Genomic DNA, 27,065 nt, shown 5'->3' with positions numbered 1-27,065 from the left:
CGGGTCAGCGTAATTCTATTCACTTTAGCCGTTCGCTTATATAACACAGACAATGCAGAACCAGTCAATGCTGATTGGCATATGCACTGACTCGTAATGTTCCCAGTTTTACAAAATTATGAATAGTTCTGATCTTATAACATGCCATACCTAAACTTTTATCTTATCTTTTTTAATCACTAACTTAATATACTCTAATATCTTGTCAATTTTGTGAAGATTTAACGTGCAATTAGGCCAAATGAAATATAAATCAATTTAGGTAATTAACATTGCCAGCGCTCTCTCTCTAATTTTGTCTGTGTGTTAATTAGTTCGTAACGGTTGGTCTCCAGACAATACTGTGCTGAACATTTCTGATGTTGGTGGAATGAGAATTCCGCCGGTATTCAGGTCATTATAACATCTCAAAAACATATCGTAGGTGTGCTATAGGACTATAATGACCGCCAATCATATCGATAGGATCTTTGTTTATGAAATAAAATACTGTCGACATTCGGAGTTTTATTGACGTTTTATAAATATTTTTAAGATTCGAAATACTGATTCTATGACATTTAGAATAAAAATCTTTCCTGGTCTTTACTTCCAGGCTCTTTGGTATATAAGATATAGGTACATGTATTTTACGAACTTCTGGCAGAGAAGATATTGTTATCCTACGTTGGCTATTACCCCCGCGGACTCTTCACATTGCTGGAGATGTTTTAAAGTAGATAACCATACAGTATATAAATTATACAATCAATTAACTTGTGATAAATCAATCTGGGAAGAAAGGCTAATGGGTCGCCGGTGGTAAATAAAAGACAGGAACGTGTATATATATACCGTTAATTGAAATCAATATTATTCGTAATCGTGATAGACCTGATAATTCAATGTTAGAAGAGGTACTCGGCACAGTCTGGGGATACAATTACACTTTGTACTTATACATATACCTTATTGTTTGATGTTCCTAATGAGTTGAACGTAGTACTCCAATTCTTACCACGTTTATCGACTAGTTAAGGTTTTTTTTCATTTATTGATGAAAGATAAATCTAAGTAAACTGAATGAGACAACAGTGCTTGTTTTAGTATTTAGTTGGTGATGTGGTATTCACTAAAATAAAACCTGTTTTGTAATTAAAGATTAGGTTTATATATTTAACGTTACTTATCTAATTTCAAATAAATAAACATATTCCAACGTAATTATAAATGTTTTACCAAATTCTAATTACGTACTGGTATCTGGCTTGTTGAAATTGTATGTACATTTTATGAAATATATATTTTCAAATTCCTAATTTTGACTTTGACTAGTTGAATCTTGAATATTTATTTTGTGTGCGAGTTAAATTCCTCTGGACATTGAATCCGGAATCTGATTCCGTTAAATACGATATTTGAACTGTGTGTGGTATGTATGACTCAATGTTAGATATGGGACAATTGTTTGTATACACCGCCCACCCTTACACTTTTGTTCTATCTGTACTCATTTAAAACGCCACAAAAATGTGGCCATATAAAAGTCGTAAGCTCTTCATTAAAACTGTAAATAAAAACAACACATGATCAATATAACCTTATTCATTATTACAGTTCTATGAGTATAACCACATGCAGTTGAAAGTTATTAATATCAAATTTGAATAAACTTTATCACAACTGAAAATAGCAGTAGTTATGGAACTATCAGATCATATAAAACATATTTGTATTCAACAAGTAAAACTAAACACAATTTACAGGACAATATCAATAAAATGTTGTAACACAGCATGGAAAATTCTTCTCACAAAGCTGGAGCTGTTCTTTTTCTAGACAAACCAGTTTGTAAGTCTTCCAATTTTATATTTCAGGTTTAAATCTTAAACGATAAACCTATTCTCATATATTGCTATCGTTAATACACCAAGACATTATTATTAAATAATAATAGATAATAAACAGGAAACCTTAGTCGTCAAACATGTCCAACGTAAATTCAACAGATATTTTAGGACGAAATCAAGGATTTCTGTTTAAAACTTATATATTTCCAATTTGACACGAGGCTAATGAGGACTATTTCTATATCATATCCACACACCACGTTCGTGCAGAGGTTGAAATGTATGACTAAATGGCGTTCCTAATAGGGTTCCAGTGGTTGTGTGTTTAATTAAGCAATCCCAAGTCATCGTAGCGTGTAAACGTCATATCGTGCTACCAACTAATCACGTAAAATCACTTAAGTCAGGACTTTGTTCTCAACACAAGGAAAGGTATATCCGTAAACGCTAAGGTTAAACGGGAGGAAGCTTGCTAGGTCAAAGTTCACTCACCTTTTGCATTACAAAGCTTTTATGTTTCGATACTTGAGTATTACCTATGACCTATCTTATTTTTTCCATACTCGAATGGCTAAGTTGAAGATTTGATGATTCTCTGACAGTTTTTGTATCTTTTACATTTGTATCTCTATGGTATCATTTTTCTTTCATTACAACATGAAAAATAATGGGTTTTTTCAGATACACATCACTTTCACTGAACAGATATTCAGCTGGTTTTGGATTGCATATCAAATAAATTTGTAGTAATATTTTGTACTGAACTGTCGTACATTATTGAATTTATCAATTTCATTAAAATCCACTAGATGTTTTTTTATAACATTTTTTATGTATCTCCAGTGCATCGCAGATTTTAGCTTTTTATCTGAGACAATAAAAGGTTTGAAGGTGATGAGAATTGGTTATTAATATGTTCGGCTCCAATTATCACTGGTAAGAACTAGAGGTATGAAACAGTTGTATGGTACAGGTATATGTTTTAAAAGACTCTGACAACCTGTGCGCCTACTGAAACAGAACTCGTTTGAGTTGTATGAGCTGCTCACTTTGTTTCCCAGTGTGTTTGATGGGGTTTAGCTGCTCACTTTGTTTCCCAGTATGTTTGATGGGGTTTAGCTGCTCACTTTGTTTCCCAGTGTGTTTGATGGGTTTTAGCTGCTCACTTTGTTTCCCAGTGTGTTTGTTTGGGTTTAGTTGCTCACTTTGTTTCCCAGTGTGTTTGTTGGGTTTAGTTGCTCTTTGTTTCCCAGTGTGTTTGATGGGGTTTAGCTGCTCACTTTGTTTCCCCAGTGTGTTTGATGGGGTTTAGCTGCTCACTTTGTTTCCCAGTATGTTTGATGGGGTTTAGCTGCTCACTTTGTTTCCCAGTATGTTTGATTGGGTTTAGCTGCTCACTTTGTTTCCCAGTGTGTTTGTTTGGGTTTAGTTGCTCACTTTCTTTCCCAGTGTGTTTGATGGGGTTTATTTGGCTTTACGTCCTATCAGCGGGGTGATTTTGGCACGTGTAAGTTTGCGAAAAATGGAAAAGGCTTTAGTATTCGGAGAAAAAACACCAACCTTCAGTCAGTACCTGAACGCAGAGAGCATTGGGATTCACAAGGAAGGATGAGGGCTGTGATGTGACTAGTGATTATATGTTTTACAAATGTGACCCAGAAAAATGTAACAATTGCATACATAGTGACCGTATATGTCATTCAACATTTAAAACATAGCTATTGTTTCCGAGGTTAATATCATGTCAATACGCTGAGGTCGTTGCGTTTCAACTGGATAAACATTAATCATCAACTGTAAGATTTGTTTTCAAAATAAAAAACACAACTGCAATGATAAAAAAGAAATCAATTGTTATCATTTAAAAATCACTCGGTAAATTAAAAAAAAATGTTTGCTAAAAGAATTCATCTTTGTCATTTTAATTGGTAATTAACATTTTTTTCTGACGAAGAAAAAAATGAGCTGAAATTCCTCACTGAGTAAACATCATTATTTTAAATGCCATCGGCAAATATGATCTTTTATAATTATTCTTATGTGTGAAAGAATTCACTCTGAGAACAAAATCTCAACCTACCGCACTTGGATCGGAACAATCAACGAAAATTATTTCAATAAACTTTTTATCACTTGTGATATTTTAACAATATTACATCCTCGTGAACAACGTTTTATTCAAATCCCACTTGAATAATGGTAGAGTTACTTTCCGTATATAAATTAACACTCAAGTACTGATTACTTCCACTTTTACTGTCATTTTTTGAATTATTAATTGGCTGCACGGAATAATTATTGTTAGATATAAAGGCAACAGAGAATTAAATAACCCTTTTTATGAGACGCCATGAGGCAAAGAGTTTCTCCTTTTTTCTGTTACACAACACAAATGTTTTAAACCTGGTAACCTGGGTAGGCGTCAATTGAAACGTAAAGTATTGTAATAGTTGAAACGGTTTCTTTTAAAAATCAAAATATAGTTCATGGACATTTACTTCTATAGCAAATTTCTCAATTTGTAACTGTTAATTATAGAAAGTTTTTTTTGAGTAGGAACTTTATTATGTGTTGTCTTGCATTTTGATCGTCGTCGATTTTTCGAGGTTAATATATTTTGTCACAGAAGAAATTTTCTAAATCATACCTCATAAGTCATATTATATGTATTACCAAACGCCTATTGAAACACTCAAGCTAACCGGAGAAAAAGTTTCAAATCATTCTGCTTCAAATTTAAGATAATTAAGAACTTTTTGTTTGCGAACTTATTCAAGTAATTAATTTACTGTAAACAGACAATTAAATCAAAATTACCATTATTTAATGTTAATTAAAATTGATAGTAAGCTATGGCGTGAAAATCTACTATCGTGCATTCTAAGATGAGGTGAAAGTTTTTGATATTTCTGTCATAGCGTAACTGGTAAAATATGATAAGATTCGCTAAAAGAAAAACTCCGCTAAAGTGGGTTAAAGCCTTTCGACGAACATTCACAGCAATCCATGTTGGGCGGGACAGCTAAAGCTTGTGTTTAGAAATTATCCCGAATTATAGAAAATGTCATTCAGTATTCGAATGTACAAGTGTGGTACTTACCCTACTTTCACATATCTGATAAAGAATCTACGTTTGTATGGTAAATACGTTGAATACTTCGTGGTCATGATGCGTCAGAGCAAGCGTGCACTACTTTGAAGGAATAACATATATAGTGAATATGAAGACGATAATTCCTTGACAAGTCAATATTTTATCAGAATTAGTCGTATACTGAACGTTGCGTTCTATATGAGAGAAATCAAGATCAAAACATCAAAACAAGATTACAGAGAAATATTTAAAAAAAAATAGAATAAAATAAAAAAGAAAAAGAAAAAAGATGGTTTTACAAAATTGGAAAAATGATGTTTGAGTGAAATGTTTACTGTGATACTGAGATTTTGACAATCTCACGATAAGGGGATACATTACTTAGAGCGATTGTTGCTGTGTACCTTATTATATTTTGTATGCTAATGATATAATAGAAAACAAAAATATTCACAAATTCGTGTGTTTCATATAACATATCGGATGTTATTAGTATTTTCCGGGTCTGTAGGAAGATGTTTTTCTCTTGATACTCTGGTTTCATGCCACTGCAAAAGCCAAATACATTCTAAAACAACTGTAAATGTAACATGGTGCACTCAAAAAATGAAATAAAACTTGACAACAGACAGGAATGTAAAACCAAGTACTGCACCCCGTGCTTGTAAATCAATTTCGAAGTGTCAAAGCATAATGATTTAGCTATAGGTGATTCAAAAATGTTTAAATAGTAAAATCTCCCAAGCCGACACTTAATGTCTGGCCAGCACCTAAGTAAAGAGACAGACAACTTACAAATCCGGGTTTATTAGCCCCGTGTAGAGACCCTAATGTCATATCAATGTCTTTGTACAGCGATCATAGGTGACAACACAAAATCAATAACATTATACAAACGGGTTATTGGGTTATATAACACAGGTTCAGAAAATATGATAGCTATAACTTGTATATCATTATACAGACGGGTTAATGGGTTTTATAACACGGGTACAGAGAATATAATAGCTTTACATGTATATCATTATACAGACGGGTTATTAGGTTATTTAACACAGGTACAGAGAATAAAATAAGTTATAACTTGTATATCATTATACAGACGAGTTATATAATAATTTATAATATGTATATCATTATACAGACGGGTTATTAGGTTATTTAACATAGGTACAGATAATATGATAAGTTATAATATGTATATCATTATACAGACGGGTTATTGGGTTATTTAACACAGGTACAGATAATATAATAAGTTATAATATGTATATCATTATACAGACGAGTTATTGGGTTATTTAACACAGGTACAGATAATATAATAAGTTATAACTTGTATATCATTATACAGACGGGTTAATGGGTTATTGAACACAGGTACAGAGAATATAATAAGTTATAACATGTATATCATTATACAGACGAGTTATTAGGTTATTTAACACAGGTATAGAGAATATAATAAGTTATAACTTGTATATCATTATACAGACCGGTTAATGGGTTTATAACACGGGTACAGAGAATATAATAGCTTTACATGTATATCATTATACAGACCGGTTAATAGGTTTTATAACACGGGTACAGAAAATATAACATGTCTATATCATAGGAATACTGTTTACATATTGTCAGGTGATCATTATCGTACATGGGCAAGATGCTTCACTAATTGATCATATATGGGCATGACTATTCAATTTGAGTATAAAACTAGTACTTGAATGTTCTAATTCGAGAAGTTAGACAAATTGTCACTTTAGACATATAATGCGTATTGAAAGGCCGGAAATTTTGAACTATGAGCACGTGAAATTTAACAGAAACAATTCAATTAAAATTGCATAAGATATTTATTCTTGTTTCATATTAAGGAATTGTTTTTCATATTTCTTATATTTTTAGTGCAACAACGATATGATAGCGGTAGCCTGTAACTAAAATGATAAATCATCACTAGCCCCATGCTTTATACAGCCTCTATAGCCCTGTCTTGGCAAGCGTAGATTTGCATATGAATTACAGTGAACATGCATATTATAGCTTCTAAGTATATTTGAAGCCACTAGCACACAACAGAAAACAGAATGTTAGCATGTATGTCCCTTAGCCCCATTAAAGAGACCAGTGAGGCTGTAATGTACAACCGTTTAACGGAGAATATACGATATGTGTAGATATTTAAATAGTCTGTTTATCTGATGAACCTAGTCACTCTCGGCATATCACTTTTTATCCAGGGATCATTCATATGCAGATTAATGTAAATCAATTATGGCGATATAATGGTATCTTCCTCATCTACAGAACTTAATATTCATAACTATATCCAAAAAATATTTATCATATATTACTCAGGAAAACTTACGTAGATACAGGTACATTATAAAAATAAATTGGTTAAATTTCCGTCTAGCTTCGTAGTGGAAAGTTATGTTTCTGCCAGTTGTGGAAGCAAAGTGTCAATTATCAGAAATTAATTTGTTACAATCTTTTAATTTGAAACACACGACTGAGTTAAAGAATTGAAATACCCAAACAGGAAATCGCAGAATTAATGATTGGACAATCCACTTTGCAAGGTTTCCATCACATTGAATCCATCCAGATGAACTTGAGATAACGTTTGTACAAATTGTGATTTACTGGACCAATTGACGCTGATGTTACGGTGAGCTGTGGTCGTCAGGAGGTACCCAATGCACGACATGCTTGTTCTCTGAAATTTATTTTGTATCAATGTTACCAAGACCTAAACGTTTATAGTTTATAATGTATTGATAATACATTTCCCTTTATTACGAAGTGGAGCATTCCTTTATTTGCAACACACATTAATCACATGCATCACATGCCTCATTCAATAATGCGGACTAAAGGAGGGAGTGTTTTCGGTCGTTAACAAGGTCTCACTATGAACTACTTTATTTGCCCTTTTGATATATGTTAAGGCAACTCAAGATTCCCTTGATATGGATTGGGGCGTCATTATATCTCTGGTTCGGTGGACGGTATATGTAAGAAGATCATATATGGTTGGGGTTTTGGCTTGTTTCTACATAACTCTATGTTTTCGTCAAGATTGCCCTTTCTTAATCGAATTGAATTTGAATGATTTGGTTCTTTCATTTCTAATTTTTGTTAATTAATGCTATTCATTGTTTTGTACCTGTAAGTTATAACTTTTGGTAGAACAGTTTATTGTGGTCACAGTGGTCATGCAATCACTAAACATTATCAAAGACGTCTGAACCGCAATATCAGAAAAAGGGCCAGGGATTAAGTTATTACTAGATACTTAAGAAGTTTAAGTTAAACTTTCAATAAAAATTGACATGAATAACAACCGGTAAAAAAATATGATGAACGATTCGAATAATATTTGAAGGGAAATTTGCAAATTGAACCAAAGTATATATGTGTTAAACATTATCAGTTTACATAAGTAAGTATGAAAACAGTTATTACCTCAGCAATAACACAAATGTGAGTTCTAGAGCTGTGTACTTTTACAAGCCTATATAAATCATTTATGTAGAACACTATTATGTAAGGTTCTTAGAGATATATTTTACAAAAGTATGCCGTACAGTTAAATTGTTTCCTACAGACAACTGACGTGTTGAAACTATTTCTAAATAAATATGAATAACAAATTTGTGTTATCTTTGATGCCTACTTCAAAAAGACGGACCTTAAGCTGAAATTCGTTGCTGCGGTTCTGGCTGACCGCAATTTCACGGAGATTCGTATACCTGGTGTCACCGTTAAATCAGAGGACGTTCAGTCATGCAATCACTTGGTTCTAGTCTGAAAAAACATGTAATACGGACGAGTAAGTGTAAGCAACGAAACTTATTGGCAGTTTTTTAATTCATAACATTATACCACATCACCGGTTCATATCATGGGGATGTTATTAAATGAAATTTAATTGTAACCTGCTCATATAGCTATGGATATGTTACAATTTAAAGAAATGTAAAATACAAAATGGCGTTTGAAAGTATTCGAAGTTAAAAAGTTGACTTAAAAGTTGCGGTAATACTGGGCTTCCATATATACATTGTAAATCAATCGAGTAAAACACTACATCAATTTATTCACAGACAGTAGTAAACACTGACAAGGGAATACCGATAAATGTAACAATTCTCTGGCAAACCAACTCCATGGAATTCCCAGGAGCAGATAGCCGATATATCACGCTGTAATCTAGACCGATCTCTAACCGGATGGTGTTGTCACAGAAATAGATAAGGTCCCGACAGGGACTATCTCTAAACCTTTCTAACAAATAGTTACGACATCTTCTTTCATCAACCAATCATCGAGAAACACATTGATTGAAATATAAAATGAAACCAATTTTATGGTTGTATGAAATTTATTACTTTTCTATTCTGAAAAATGATAATATATTGTTTCATTAAAACGTTTTATTCCCGATATTCGACTAGGAGAAATATACTAAAGCATGGAAATGTAAAATAGTGTCTGAACCCCTCGTAAAACTCTGGATGTATATTTAGCTGGCCTTCTGGCAAAGTGGGAGGGATTGATGTTATTAAAATAATTTTACGGAGAACAAGCTTGGTCCTTGTATCATAGCAGATTGAATGCAAACCACTCAAATAAATCTATATAAACCAAAATCACCACCTTCTCGACTGTAAAACGGTCCCAAATTGACAGGTAGGAACCGATCTATGGGACAACCCATTCCCATTGGGGGCCGAGTCTGTAATTTCTTCTTCACTGCGGGACTATCATTATCGGTATCTTTTGTGCGGGACTGTCATTAATGGGGGTTGAGCGATTTAACAGAGATTGCAGGAATGTCTATCTTGTTTCTATTCAAGTGGATAAAAGTTCAAAATTGACGATAAAAAATCTATGTTTTCGAATTAAGGGTGAACACCGCCCCTAAAATATGGCATTGGGCATTCTGTCCTTACATGTAGCAGAGGATTGACACAGTAGGAGATGCTTTGTGTCAAAACTTATAATTAGTGACAAATAACAGTTAATGAACCCGACCTCCAGGACTGGCAGAGGCAATTTATTTCGTCGACTAACTCTGTAAAGTAAACATAAACTTATACCGCAAACATAGCGTTTTAAACCAAAATTTAATCCATTGCAAAAAGAATAAAAGTTGAATTGTGATGACAAACTGCCGGTGATTGGAGTAACGGATAATTTTAAGTTTTCTTCTTACATTTATAAGGGTTTGAATGCTACAATGAATTAAAGCAAACAATTATCTGAAATTGCGTACAAAAATCGTAAAATAAACATGACATGAATGATGAGCTACTTAAATAGGAAAACATAAAATAGACACCGCTGTAAAAACTCAGCTATTAATAGGTCACGATTAAATATTTGAATTGTATTTTAAGGAGGCATATACAATACGGAGTTAAATTGTATGTGAAACGCAAAAATGTGCAATTATTTTCTCTAGCCATACGCATATCAGTGAAAAATCCCTGAATTGCAGTTATATATTCATTGTATTTTTTTTTGTTATCGATGAATCTTTATTTGTGTCATATAAAAAACGATTGAACAACATTTACGTCAAAATTGCGTCAATTACTATGCATAAATTGAAGTTTATTTCATCATGTTACCTCTTTTTGAAATATTTTTTTCGCTAACCTATATCCATAAAACACATTTTATTTCGTGACAATAAGAGATCGAAGATATGGATGTTATTTAAGAATTAATACATTTCTTACATAAACAATGTGAAGAAATCTTAATTTTCCATTAATTGTGATTCGAATTAGACACATTTTGCAACACCAATAAAATCCTGCTTTAAGACAAATGAACGCTTTAAAGATAAAAGAATGAAACAGAAAATTAGAATGAACAACCAACTGTTTTATATTTCAAAATGACAGCTTTTGTACGTGATGTTCTTGGGCAGTCATAAGGGCTTAACCAAGCTGTGTTATGATTACAAATTCAAATAACCATCTCCAAATATTTGCAAATATTTATTTTCCTATTTCAACAAGACACTTCTCGCCCGTAAAGGTGGGAGTTTACACACGTGAGAAGAATTAGCTCAATATTGACAAAACTAACAGATCATGATCTGGCTTACCCACTGCAGGCCAGCGATTAGGAGTCAAGTAAATTAAGTATTGTATATGAAGCATGCTTGTCAATGTATTAGAGAGAAGTAATGTCTATAGCCTAGCCTTTATGGAGCCTCGTTGATAAATACAAGTTAAGTAGTTGTCGGGGTTGTTGTTCGAAGGTCTACCTATAGACTTTCGTCATATTACTTTTAGTGAATGGATGAGCAGATTAAACACTATTATAGCTTATAGCCAGATTTTTTTTGTTTTGTTACAGAACCGTAATTTAGGGTATAAAAACATTTTAATTTGAATCATAATATTACATTATTTCAATCTAACATATAATTGTGTCGTGTGCTATAGCTTCACTACAGGCATTCACACATCATTCTAATGGTTCTGTTCAAACTCGACTGTCTTTTTTAAGTAATCTGTTAACTCATGCAATTCGATAAAACAAATGTTTTAAAATGAAGAATAACTTTTTTTGTCAAAATTAGTCTCTTAGACATTTAATAATATCTGAATCAATTGTGTTGACATTTTTTTCGTTACCTTTTAATTCATGTTAAATCTAAATTTCTAAAAAATGAAGACATGTCCTGACAAGAAGAAATAAAAACAAAAAAGTACCTTTATATTTTCTCTTCGTTTTTATGGAAAGTGATACAAGTCAAATAGCTAATGATCACGAACTATAAATGAAAACTACATAACTGTTGGATTTCACGCATCTGGTTTCCGTTTTCTTTACTCTTGCTTCTACCCTGAAAGATTCGCCTACTGGGCACTCACAATAACCTTGTGACGGGCGGAATTAATCATGCCCCTGTGTTAGAATGCGACGTCTTTATCCACAATACCTACGATGATCTATTGCAAAAATATACAAAGTCGGTTCGATGCAACAAGAAGCCTGACTATGTAGGACGTGTTCGGATCTCTTCAAGAAGATGGGTAAATAAGGACTTTGTCGAGTTTGACAATTTAACTATACACCACAGTGTATTCCACACTGGATCGTATGTCACGTTGTTTATGTGTCGTATTTTATATCATCAAGGTAGATTTATTTTAAGGTGGTCTGAACAAAGGGTCTGTAAGGGAACACGCTTATAAGAGCTTTTGAATATGAACATCCCATTATTAGAGAAAAAGAATGGGGTTTTATTCACTGCTGATAAAACTATCCAGAAATTTGTCTTCCGAAAATGTATACGATTAAAATCAGATATATAAAAAACTTATAGACTCTCATCATCTAATGAACCGTTACTTTTTTAGCAATCTCGCCATCTTTATAACGATGCTTTAGATTGTATATGGTCAGCATTAAATGTTCTTAACTGTGTTCAATAAATCAATTAATATACTCTAATATTTTGTAATATTATATTTATAGTAATAATATAGTTATTTTTGAAATTTTACCTTCGCAAGGAATACATAATGTACAAATAGTGTCATACCATTAGCATGGTATTGTTTAAAATTTTAGTTTTGCAATCCATAAAACGGTCTGTGGATGTAAACTAAAATGCAATAAATTTAAAAACTGTAATAATTACATGATATCAAATAATCTTAAACACTTAACTTCATTTTAAATCCGGTTCATTGAGTACGAATTTCAGAGAGTAATATTCCATGCTGTTATTTTCACAGGTTAATATTTATCATGTTTTTGTTTAATAATCATGAGTTTTTTTTTTTCGATGTATACTTCGCAACAATTATGATAATCATGGATATCTGCAGGACCTAAAAGGGTGAAATATTAAATATCTTGCAGTCTAATGAGTCTAAATGGTATAATACTTCGCTGGTATCAACCTGAAATATCAGATGATTGGGCAACATTGCATTTTGAGCATTGATGTTTCGTACAGATTTTGCTATCATTATCATACTGGACTTGTAACTTTGAAAAGCAACATTTTTTCGAGTTTTTTTTTTTTAATAAATTGCCATGCAAAGAAAATTTAGATGTGATTCAGGTTTTAACAAATATTCTTATATAGGGAGATTTGCATAGATTTGTATACAAAATGCCCGCTATATCTATGAAAAGCAACAATTAAACTATATGTAAATCAATGCGACATGATTCAGAAAGATAAATTGTCTGTGAAATCAAATATAGAAATTGACTGTTGTTGAAATAATTAACATCATTTTTCTTTACATAATAACAAAAACCGTTCAATTTAGGAAATATGTAATAATAATTACTTAACGTACAGTAAAATTTAAGTCTACATATTTTAGCGAATTGTGGCACTTATTTTATTAATTATATAATCCCACATCCTTTACATCAATCTTATACGTGGTACTAGTTGTATAGATGTTTAAAAAACACTTCCAATAATTCAGTACATAAATATTCCATATTACGCCAATAATACAAGAAAATAATTCAGTGTTCTATTGCTTGAAATAATTCATAAGAAATTTCATGGCGCACAAATGTCAATTTTACCATGTAAATATATGAAAAGCATATCTTAAACAAATATTTCAAGAATGCAAACAAGATTATAAAAATAGCGGACATGAAGCGAGTAGTGAATATATCACTTTACAGTGACAGAAATATCATATAGGTATCATGGGGACGAGATCATATGACATTAAACTATTAGGTATGGTCATGAGAGATCAGAAATTTCCTGTTTATCTTTGATTTAGGTTTCTAAATGGGTATTATTCAAACATTATCTCGACGACGACAAATCTCCCAATAATTCCCGGCTCTCTTTATAAATGGGAACAGTCAGCTTGACGTTTAAGAACAACTGATCAATTAGATTTTGACAATTTTACGTGGGGCAGTTGGCAGATACTGACAACTGGTTGGTGTGTTTTCTTATATTGTACCTTCGTATATGACCTTGACTGCTAATGCTACTTTTAACTAATCAAATCAATGTTCAATTCGTAATCGCTAAAATTCGTACAAGGTAAAACTCGTTCAGCTACGCTTTATAGGTAGCATGTCCCTGTTTTCATCAAGGACAATTCTAAGATAACAAACGAAAAATGCAAGGTAGTTTAGTTTTGTCTTTGCGACAGGAATTAACATGTTATCCTAGTCAACAGAAGGCCTAGAAAGGATTAATTCAGGAGCGAGAGTTGGTAGAACTGATGTCATATTTGTATTTCCCGTATACTCTCACATGACAATGTTATCGTCTCTATATTGTATTGTGTATTTAGGGACACATTTTGATTTGTTTTAGCCGAGTTACACCATTGTTATGTTCATTTTAGATTTTAAAATTCTAAATTATTTTAATAATATAGATCGGCAAGTTTTTGCTAATTTAATCAAGAAAGAAATTTTAACAGAGAGAGAGAGAGAGAGAAGTTTATATTCTTTAAATTCCATGCAAAACAATTATGTTTATGAAAATAAAGGGATTATATAGACATATTCAACATCGTAGATCAATTTAGAAGACCTAAGCTTTTGCCTGTACTGTTTCGTAGAACAATGAATAATTATTGGATAACATAAATCCAACAGATGGACATGTATGTGATATTGTAAAAGTAAAATAGCATAAACCAATAGAATGGAGATATATAGTGATGAATATTCAGATGGAAGTATCTTTCTCTAATTTTGACATAAGTCGACACCTTAGTGTTTTGTTAGGTGAAGTCTGACGCCTGTTGGTAAAATAGAGTAGCTAACTTGTACTTTTATAAAGGAGATTTATGATAAGGAGAAGTTAATTATCCTTCGTATTTTCTAACTAGTTAAATTCATTGAAATGCGTCTGTGGCGATAGCTCACATTACAACCTGGCGCTATCATCACTCAACTCAACTTTGATGTATTCATGCGCTCACAGTTGGACAACAGGAAACCACTGCGCGTTTGTACGGATGAGTAAATAGGTTGTTTAAGAATTTAAACAGGTAAAAATGCAAACTGTGTTTGGAATTTAAAATCATATCCAAACAATCGTGTTTATCTTTATAAAAATTATCCTTTAACTGAAATGATATCTAAATACTTTATATCTTTGCATCTTAAGCTTACGGTGAATAGAAATTTAAATATATAGTCCTCATACTGATTTCAAAAGAACTGTATTTGGTATAGAAGCAGACACTTAATGATGATTAATAGGTTCGGGTATATAACCTCTGCGCCGGAGAAGCATAGAATTAGACTCTTTCATAGAAATCATGGACGGTGAATGTATTCCTAGGATGGTAAAATTCTCTTACACGCTGGAATTGTTTATGATGAAATTTGAATTTATTATGAGTCGTATATGCGCAACCCAATTTTTATGAGTTGGAAATATGACCGCAGTGACATACACCTCCTACAATAGATATTAACGTTTTGATAATATTTTCTCTACTGCTTTTTGAAGTCGTGGGAAAGTGTTGTTCATCGACATTTTAACTTGTCTTTGATTTTTTTAAGACTCACACTATGAATATTGAACTGACAATATCAAATAAGGAAACGTTGCTTTAAAAAACTGATTGTCATTTTTAACATGTTCAAAATTTGATGTTTTCATTTTTATTACTTTTATAAATAATATCAAGCAGTTCTTTTATTGAAGAAATTAAATACGATAGAGAACAGTTGCTGCAAATTAACATTTTTTTCTTCAGTAAAATCGTCGTTTAGTATTCGATTGAATACAAACAGATTGGCAATAATAATAGCACATCCAAATGAATAAATGAAAGATCAAACAGAGCGGTACAAATAAAGTAGAACGTTTAACGTTTATCTGTTACAACGAAAAGTGCTGGAACAACGACATTGTTGTTTTCAAACAGTGTAACCATGCTATCATGATATCGTATTTCGTCTATTTCTATCTATTTTTATTACGTCTTTATCTCCCTTGCGATTAGGTATCGATTGTGACGTCATTATTTTATGAGCGAAATTCAAGTCGTTTTCTCTGAAATTTGCAACGTTACGATATCAACATACAAGGGCAGATAACTCTATAATATGCAAATAAAGAATAACTCAAATATTGTGTTCTGTTATTCTCAACTATACTACCGGTACACTTACTTTTCAACTCAGTAAATGCGAACACTTACATAACTCGAAGTTTACGATCCTGCTCTTTTGGGATAACGAATCGTAACTGTTAGTACCATATTAAAGCATCAATCATTTAAGGTTTTATGCATAACACCTACAAATACACACAACACATCATTCTTCACATTTCTTTTGAAGAAGAAGTGTCTCGTCAGAAACGTCTCGCCTCGTCACGTCGACGGTTCCGTATCTGTTTTGTTAACCATTGATACAGTGGTTCTTTATGTCAAAATGTCCTCTCGTCGTTGATGTCTTCCAGCTGACTGCATTGCTATAGGTGGACGAGCGATGTGTAATATCCTTTCTCCTGTATAGTTTAACCGTGCCATTCTTCAATACAACTCTTAAATGTATTTCTTGCAAATGAAATATTCACAAAACGTAGATCTTGAATCGTTTTACAGTTTGGTGCTCGAGTGTAAAATTGAATTCTAATCCTTTGAATGGAAGTTAATAGATTCTAAGTACTTCTACGTCAATCATAGGGGCTGGAGAACTTCTTGATGTAAAATGAATATCATGGTTCATAGAGGAAAATGGCAGTATGGATGCTTCTAAACATGACGAGGAAATAAAACGTTGTTATGGATACAGAAAAAAATGGAAATAAGATAAATCCGACGTAGTTTAGTGAATGAATTATGGTAAAATTACAAATAGGCTAAAGGATGAACAGGTAAATAACAAATGGTGTTAACTGATGTTTTAAATTATGTAATTAATGCAGATGATGATTAAAGGATCGAGATACAATTAGTGAATTTGTCGAAAAGAAATAATATTACGGACAGACTTGAATTCAGACATGATCATATTGAAAAAAAAATCACCCTGTATAAATAAGGGAAAATAAAAAAAAACAAGTGTATTGTATTTCAAAGTATATGACATATGGAATTTTGATTTTAAAAGTCTGCAAAACATAATGTGAGTTTTACCCAGAATGTTTGATTTTTATAATATTGTACAGACGAGTACAGTTGCCATTCATACGAGAACTTTTGACTGTTCACATAGCAAATTGAGACTATTGGAGTTGATGAATAGCGGTACCACAAAGATACCAAGACGATCAAACATAAATGGCTCCAAAAGACCAAACAAAACATACAAGTCTTCGTAGCGATATGACGCAACTTGATATTGTATGAACTGAAGGACAAATGTGTATTGTCTGGTTCCCCGCCTTATTTGTACAATGTATCTTATTGAAGTTCCGGATAGAGGCGCACTTTCGTCTTACACTCACAGGAAGCAGACGATATCAGGTATTGTGAGATATTTAATGTCGGTTTAATAACACGACATATAAGATGCCTTGATTTCTGGCCGTAATTACATATTACACGTTGAGTTGGTGTACTCGGTTTACCGGTAAGTGACCACCATAGTCAATTTCTCATGAGGATGCATTTCTCTAGGACTGTAGCTCCCACAATGAAGTTTGAATAGTATGCTTAGTAAGATAGAAAAAAAACTGTATGAATGAATCGTTATGACCTTTTTACAATTTTTTAAATTCAATTTGTTGACATAAAATTTTAAACTGAGACTTTTAGGAGACTTATTTTGAAACGTAGCTTATTCTTAGATAGTTCATATTAGACATCAAGGTAGAAATTCCGGATGGAAAGATGACCATACTTTAGACAGAAAGTTGCTTTCATTGTTGACGATAAAAAGAGGTCATCTGGACTACTCGCAATCGCGAAGAACTGCTTGGTACCCCGTCAAGTGGGTATAAGACATGTGAGGCTTTGTCATTTAAGGTTCGGTTCACGGTATCGTTCTGACAAAAATCATGAATTGATATACAGCATGCAGTCGGAGAATGCCGCTGACATTTAATACTATAATTTTTAGCTTGGTTTAGCAGTTACGAACTGGCACGTGGGCTACGCTTGACACGACACAACGATAGTAATTTCTATAAAGAAATAAATATATTAAGTTTCCTTTTTTGATTGAAGAATTGCTTTAACAAACGTGAAAAAGAGGCGTTAAGTTTCAGTGGGATTCAACAGCTAATGTGAAAAAATGACGCTGATATTTAAGAAAATGTTTGTTTATTGCTACTACCATTAAATAGCGATAAATATGTAGGTAGGGATCCATTGAGATGTTTGAATGCGTAAGTAGTACGATTGTGTGATAGAATAATCAGAAAATGACACGCCATTTTGTTCCCGATAGGATATTTTCACACACTTTAGTTCCAACATATCCATTCCTATTCGGAAAAGTAGTGATTTAAAAATATAAACCAAAGAATTATTAAAGACACAGAAGATAGCATTAATTTATCATAGAATAAAAGTCGATAATAGGTTTCCAAGTATACTTGTAATTCAAAATATTGATACCTTTTATAAATGACATTGTAAACAACTTAAATCGTTGTAGCTGTAAATATCTGTGTTCTGATTCGTACCTTTTTCGTGTAAGATTACATGTATTTCGCGGCATAATATTAATTTGTTCGTTCATTGTCTTATCAGTCTAAGCCACAACTGCAAGAAGGAAGCACGTAATAACTTTCTCTCAAAATGAAGAAACAATCCGCCTAACTTATAAGGAAACAATTTTTCCCCAAATAAAATGAAAACATATGTGTAAGTGAACTTTTAAGGTGGGTTTCATCAGTTTGCATTTTTCGAAATTCTTTGCCGTTAACTTCCAGTCAGACTCGATCATGAGAGTTTTGAATACGATGCGCAGACGGACACGATTGTAATGGCGGTCGTAATATCTGCTAGTCTATCATTCACCAAACCAAGTTGAATGGGTTTTTCTAATAACCAGGATGATTTAGATGTCATTTCAGAGGAATTTATTTTGTGATATCCCACCGGCTGTCCAGAATGGGGTCGATTGTAGTGATCACTAAATACTGCGGAGGTGGTCACTAAATACTGTGAAGGTAACGGGTTGTGGAATAGGGGCTGTCAGACGTTATAACAAGCGCCCTGTTGGACTTTGGCGAGGACGACTAGGGGTGTTGTAGTCCATAATTAACTGACTTTAAATGACAGTGTCCAGCTGTGTTGTGTGAATGCTCTTGCTTCATGATACTTGATTTAATGCAGGTAAACGCCGCCTTTAACACATTTAAATGTAATTTTATCGACAGGGAAGAGAAATAAACCCACTGTGAAACGGAGACGACTTTCACTACTAATTCTCTGTTTTGTTCGACAAATTGTTATAGAAATGAGGGGTACTCTAGGATAGTCTAAGCCGCGAAACTAGCCTCGCCACCCGTAATCATACGTGGATTATGGGAAACAAAAATAAATTTACCACACCAATGATAGTGAAAATACGTGGTCTAGTGAATAGAATATTAACACAACTGAAACACATAGTGACATGTCGCACTCCCATAATCAGAAAAAAAAAATTATGAATACGATACTGTTTTATTACAGTTTGCACTTCAAGTTTAATAATACCCAACATTCTCAAGAAAATTACCCAGTAGAAGAGTTTAAACCCCCTTTCTCGAAGTTTTCGCCCCCGAAGACATACGAGACCCTTCCAAACACCACCACGGTGGGTTATTTAGTTGGGCGCCAATTATGTAACAGGAGAGGAGAAAATGTAGCGGCCAGACCGGGATTCGAACCCGGGCCGAGTGATCTACCGACTGAGCTACCTGGTCACCGTGATCGACCCAGTCCAATCCCGCTACACAATGACCAAGAAGATGAAATGCCAAACGCTGATTTAAACACCAGTCAACCATCCATATTTGGAGTACTAGCGATGGAATGTCAGACATATTGACCATTATGTCACTTTAACACAAATATGCAGGATTATTGGTGGAATATCAAGACAGTTCAATCAATTCTACACCTTGGCAACAAGATGAAGACATCTTTGTTGAATGGCCAACATAACCACTTTGCCAACACAGCTTCGTTTTATTAGAGAGGACATTGTGAAAGTCTGCCGCTCGTTGGAAGTTCACGACTGATCACGCAATACTCGTGCCTTGTGACAGGTGTCGGTCATGTTAATTTACACGCCATCGCGATAAGAGCGCCACACATCGCCCGGAGAGTATTAACTTAGATAGCTGACATGAAAGTGTAATTTGTTAGCAATGTTGATCTACCAGATACTGTGATCCCCCTCTCGAGGAGGCGTCCTGCTGGCGAGGCTCTACAGGAGGCAATGTTATAGAATAAATGTTTTAATAGAAAGTAAACAATGTAAATATCTTAAATAAATGTGTTGCAATGAGACCAATTCGTAAGTCCTATTTTCTTACACTCCTTGTTACAAAACAAACATGCCTGCACTGTTCAAGAATTTAACGTCCAATTGTATAAATACCCAAATCAAAGGTTAACATGCTATAATGGAAAAGAGCACTAGTCTGTTGATATCTATTTACCTTCTTATAAAGCATTTAATTATAAATGATTAGCTATTTGGGTTATAGGATTAACATGAACTAATATAATAAAGAAGCTCGTGTATTGCGAAGCTTCTGATACACATTTTGTATATATAAAACCTTCCATTTTATTCTTGATTAAGCATTGAGTCACAGGTTCAGCATCTTTATTCATCAGCGACATTATTATTAATTAAACTAAAATAAAGAAATCCACGCCTTTTTAGGAATGTTGAACGCTCTACATTTTCATGGTTTCCATTATGAACCTCGGAGTGAAATAATCGATAGGTGTCGTGGCAGTCGTAAATCACATGATTATATCGTAAATCACGCTTTCGTCCAGTGGGATTTCATGTGAGAATCGCTTCACAAGGTTTGATTTTATTTATGATGTAACAAAACACTAATATCGATACAAATGTTGTCAACAATTTATTGACTGTTTTCTCTTATAACATAAAGTTTGGAATAGACTTCATCCCTCATGTTACTTTATACTCTAATAGTTGATATAAACCACAGCTCTTTAACTATGGCTATATAATAATCCTTAGCATAACTGTACAAACTTATATGTGAAATTGCTCGCTCTGCTGAGAAATGCTTTTATTATCTCGTATTTTATGTAATTTGTTCTGAAAAAGCATTTAGCAGATGACATTTATTATCATTTATTATTGATTTATAAATTAGTATTCCATAACATTAAAGTGAACAGTCGGGCAAGGATGGCTAAAGTCGGTAAAAATGGTGTGAATGTATGCAGTATAATTTCTTATGAAATGGAAAAATAAAATCTCTCGTCAAAATCTGTCTGCGTACGAATAAATTAATTTAGAGTATGGAAATTCTAAAACGTCCTCCCGGCTCACTATGTCCGTGGTTACATTTCCACGCAGCCTCGCTTTCAATGCTTTCAACTTTTCTTTACTTTAATGGTCAGAACTGGGAAACTAAGCAGAGCTTGACCGTCGTATTAATATGTGAGAACTTTTGGAAGGCCAATGAACGCATTTAGACTGGTTTTCTTTGCCCGACTATTCACTTTAAGATACTGGGACATTTGCAAATCATGTAGATCAAATGAAAGGAAACATTATCACAATATGATTTTTCTAGAAGTTTCTACATATACTACAGTCCGTTCATTCATTTGTCTACCGATTCAATTAGATGTTCAACGCATATAAAATCCCAAATAAAAATATTATAAAATTTAAATTCATTTATTCATTTTTACATATATTTATTTAGTTATTTATTCATTTTTACTTGTAAAAAAGTTGTTCATTTAAATGCTAATTTTTACCTTTAGCAATATTTCATTAAAAGGCCGACTCGTTCTTGCCGAGGTCGTTATTACAAAGATGTAAAATAGCATGGTGCAGCGAACCCTACCCAATATCTGTTGTGCCCTTTCATAACTGTTTATATTTCGTTTTTATATTGAGTTTGAGCCGTCTTTAAATCTTTTTTATATAACATTATTTGATAACCTTATAACATGCTAAACGCCGAAATGATTAACAACTTTATAACCAGTGAAATGGACATTTGATATATATTGATTTATATTTGACAATGTGCTACAATACTGTAACGTCTCAACAGAACTGACGGAAGCCCTGATGTATACAAACAACTATAAAGGATGGTCTATAGTCTCTTAATTACCAAGGAAATTAATATGATAACAAAATTTTGATGAATTGTCGAGTCCCTTTTTAAATGTTCCTTATTTAATTTCCACCCATATATCTGATATCATCAGTTTCTCCGTCCGTTTTATGTATAATTTAAGTGTGCCATGAACTGTTCCTATTACCATTATAAAAACATATAAAAGAAAAACTATTTGGATATCATATGAAGGTTATTAGTTGATTGATGTGTGCTGAGCCTGTACCGGAGATGGATCGAGATAGCCTTCCCTGTGCTGGTATGTTACCTCGTACAGAACTGAGATGTCTTCCTGACGTTCTTCTGGTGTGTAACACATGTCATTGAGGGCTACCAATACAAAACACTGACTGACACTTCATAAACAAATTTATATTATATATAATGGTTTTAACGATACTGCCATTGACTGATATTAAATAATATCATTTTATGATTACCATTCTTATCTATATGGTCACCAGTTTTCTTCAATATGATTCTTGTCTAGAAATCTAAACAAGTGTTTATCTTCAGTACGGATATGTATTCGTATGATTAATGAATCTTTAGTTTCTGCTGTTTTTGGACATTACAGCTGCGAGTTTACTCTCCCAAGTCGACAGCAGTCAAACTATATATTAAACGGATAACATATTCATTGAAAGTTTTGTTTTGCTAATTTATCTTTGCACTATCAATCTTTAGCTTATTGTAAATATTGAGATAGGTGTGAATTAATCCAATAAATTGTTATGGAGAAACAAGCGAGTAGTTTTTATCAATTTCAATTTCCTCAATATTTTGAATAAAAAAATATACCTTCTATATGTTTTTTCTTATATTTTCCCGTTAGTTTTCAAAAACTTAAACCAATAGTTTTTCACCTCCGTAAATCCTAGATTTCCCACAGATATTACAATGCATTTTCCGCTTTGTGTATCGGATTTCTGAACCTGCTCTCAAACCTCCACCCATATACCTCAATAATAAACTATTTGTCTTAACAGCCTTATGTAAAACTAGTGCACTGAGCAGGTTCTGGTGAAGCTATATGGGAAAGTTAATTCTGATCAGTTTAATCTCCACAGTTATGTATTAAAGTCTCGATAAGAATGTGATTTCAAGATATTAGGCAAAGTATACCGGCATGCACGCATTAAACTTGACTACTCAAAAAATGACATCAGATTATTTGGGCGTCAAAATATTGGGAAAAAGTGTAAAATGTTGTCGAGTACATGATATGGCAGAACGAAATTAAACAATGTTTCCAATAATCTTTATTTATTTTTTCTACATTGCACAAATACTCAGTTATATAATCTTTTGACATTTTCTTCATATTTCATACTAAATGGTAGTTAATTTACTTTTTTCCGCGTTTAACATTGTAAGTTGGTTGCAGTCTTAGAATGATAAAGACAAAGTGGAGAAATAACTTATAGAGTAAAATTACGATAATGAATACCCCGTGACTGCATGTAAAACTTTAACGACAAATCAAGTTTGATAGAATAATTTCCATTGGTCAAATTATTTACTATTAAAATAACAGAGACAGTTTCCCCACGTTTTATAACTACCTATAATAATCTGTATACAGCCAATGTGATAGGTCCGACAATAAAATCGTTCTGCATTAGCAAAGCTCGATTCGCACAGCCATTAATGGAACATTATGTAGACAATCGCAATTTGGACCACCAGGACACCAGGATGTACCTGATTAAAATCCTGTGTAAAGTGTCCAAAATCCTACTTCAATTCATACTTTATTGGGAGATAATTGACGGTACATTGATTCGTGGTTTTATGTTTTTTCGGTCCTTGAAGAACTGTGACCATGTAAGGACATGTTGATCGAGGAAAGGCGAATAACCTCAGAACACATTAACGACCCATGGTCAGTCTATGGACACTACCTTACAAATCACCACCCTTAGAGGTAGATTGTCAGTGGTGTAAAACACCTAAAACGCCATCACTGTATTACCCTCTGTAGATTAATAGGTCGATGGACATTACTCCGCGATCTCTCACTTTTCTCTTTCACGCCCTCCAAGTTGATCATATATGTTAAAAGGAGGAATAACAAACCAGATAAGCTAACAATTAAATCATTACGGTATAATACAGAAGTCAATGAGTGCGAACGAAGCACCTATTAACCTTGGGGATAAAAAGGACACTTTTAAAGGTCTCAGAGCGTCGGTGCACTGACAAACCTCTTAACCCTCGTAATTGTTTGTGAACTGGAAATTAATTAAGCATATTTCTCTATAATAATTATTAAATCTACCATGCTTTGTTGGGTGTTATTTTTCGGCTCATCCAATTGTTTTCTTGGCAGATGTCAATACAAGAACATCCATGAACAATCACACTGCAGCGTGTTAAATATAGACTGATAACTTTTAACAATGTAATATAATTTGCAGACAGAATTTACAATCATCGAGCAGGTGTAGGCAGATTTCATCACTGATTCTAATTGTTCATCAATTTAAGATCAAGATATTAGAGGTAAATATAAATCTCTGTTTTAAGAGAACCATGCACCTGTTTTGGGCAACAGACACATGGAGTCATTCATTGTCACATCAGTGGAATATATTTGTTATCTTTTAGTGTACTTGTTTGGTCAAAGTATAAAGTCGTCATTGATACCCACCTAATGTGCACCTGTTACATATTCTATTTCTCAGGAGAATTGTGATATACGAATTCCTTTACAATATATAGATAATAGTTGTAATCAAATTATACAGCTTACCTTATACATGTACTCTGTAGGCAAATATATGAATTTGTCATATTCAATATGCACACTGATTTATCAAATGCTTAAACTGATTATATTCAACTACAACTAGATGTAGAGTACGTAATATCTGATATAACGCCGATTTTACAGATGATTGCTAAAACACCGTAATCTCTTATCACATAATATCGTAACTGTTTGATATAAATCATAATGACAATAGTGTCACCTTGTTTTTGAAATGTTGTATAGTGTTGATTACCGCTTAGAGTATATATAGTTACACTGTACTTGTAAAGTTTACATTTGGTATCGGACATTAATTCACCAACGTTCTAACACTGGGACATGGAGTCGCAGTCCATGCTTTGCATGTTGAACGGTACCGTAGGTCAAAGGTCCTATTACTCCAGGGTATCTCTACATTCATAACATTGCATATCTTTGACAATAGTTGATGATATGATATAAAGTACTACGAAAACTATTCGAAATAGGATGTTGAGCCCACGATATGATATGCTATTCAATATTGAATCTGACCACAGAATACTGTGAATGAAAAGGGATCACCTTGTTAATTGTATGTAGTGTGTCGTCCACAGAAAACGCGCACTCTTCCGGGACGCCTTGCCCTAAACACCCTATGTTTCATTCAGAAGTCCATAGTCGTACAAGTCAATATTGCTTTTTTAAATTTCATACTCCTTCGTTTAAATATATATAAGAATAACTGTGATTTTGTTTTTATAAACAAACCCTTTAGTGACAAAGATTAACCTACACCTCTCGTCCTATCGCGGGTTCATATTTAATCTTCTATACTGCAACCACTGTTATCTCAATGAGTTCCGCGACATATTCAATTAATTTTCAAACTTAACGCCCTGAATTTCAAACTATAACTTCAGTTTTTTGTTTTGATTTTGTGCCAAAAACCATATCATTTTGCCAGATATATAAATCAACTAATTAGATTGATGAAGTTTTTTTTCTTTGAAATTAAGATTAACTGACACTGTTTTCAATGTACTGTACCAAACTCTCTTTATTTGAAAACGACTTTCTTATCAAGTGACTAAATTGATATAAATCGTATGCTCTTAAGAACATGTTTGTTATAACTTTTTCAAAATGATTTAGATATAAAAATCGTTTTACAAATACGCTTAATTGACGTAATCAGGAATTGTCAATATCAAAGTAAATAGTTTTCCCACCCAAGCATGTGAGTAATATCGTTATCATTGAAAAATCGTATTTCATGGAGGTGTCTGACTATTTAAAAGTCACAAGCTCTTCATCATTTTGTTTTTTCCGCTTAATTATGTCATCACGTGTAATATATTGGCCGGGTGTGTACTGGTGTGGTCTCATCCAGCTTTGGCCGAGACTGATGGGAGCCAAATTTACTACATATCCACATACACCACTGTATCATAATCGCTAAGTATGATTCGCTCTGATGTTCATTACATTATTCTTCGAGATGTTCTAAGCGGCAGTGCCTTCCGGAATTATGTATGATATGTTGTAAGCGACTGGACACGCGTCCGACCTGTCATTGTTTTATGTGCTATATTATACCTATCTCAGAATCTATCTACTTTATCAGATAGCAGTGTCAAAACTTATCACACACTTTGTCATTTGTGTGTATCGTATAGATATAAACCACGTGGCCGTTTAGTGCGCGCTGTATTTGCAAACAAGACAGGAATACGCAAAGAAACACCCAACCAAGATTTAACAACTTGTGGATACTTCAATGTTCTCTCGTTATTATAACTGTATCGAATCTTATATGTAGCTCTTAGAAAGGTTGGTATCGACGTTCGGCATATTGTGATAAAAATTGGATCAAAACAGTAAATAAATCGCTGGAGTTTCATGAAATGAATTAGTGTTGCACTTACATGCTATATGATAGGCGTTGTCTGGAATTAGCTCATCTCTAATGACACTTTAGATAAATACATCTGCGTAAAAACCAGACGTTGGTTTGCATTTCACTTTTAACCTATTTCGTTTCTAACTCTATTTTATGTTACTCTCTCATGCGATATCCTGAGTTACTAAAAGTTCAGAAAACAAAGCTGCTTA

The 27,065-nt window shown here is 33.2% G+C and overlaps 1 protein-coding gene across 2 annotated transcripts in view; it reads left to right on the top strand.

Annotated features, from left to right (window-relative positions):
• LOC138320474 (uncharacterized) overlaps positions 1–27,065 on the top strand; it is a 46,780-nt gene that overhangs the window by 6,144 nt on the left and 13,571 nt on the right. The window lies entirely within an intron of this gene.

Source organism: Argopecten irradians, chromosome 4, assembly GCF_041381155.1.
Source record: "Argopecten irradians isolate NY chromosome 4, Ai_NY, whole genome shotgun sequence".
NCBI classification, from domain to species: Eukaryota; Metazoa; Mollusca; class Bivalvia; order Pectinida; family Pectinidae; genus Argopecten; species Argopecten irradians.
The sequence above is the reverse complement of the archived record's forward strand: the minus strand, read 5'-3'. Positions and strand labels throughout refer to the sequence as shown.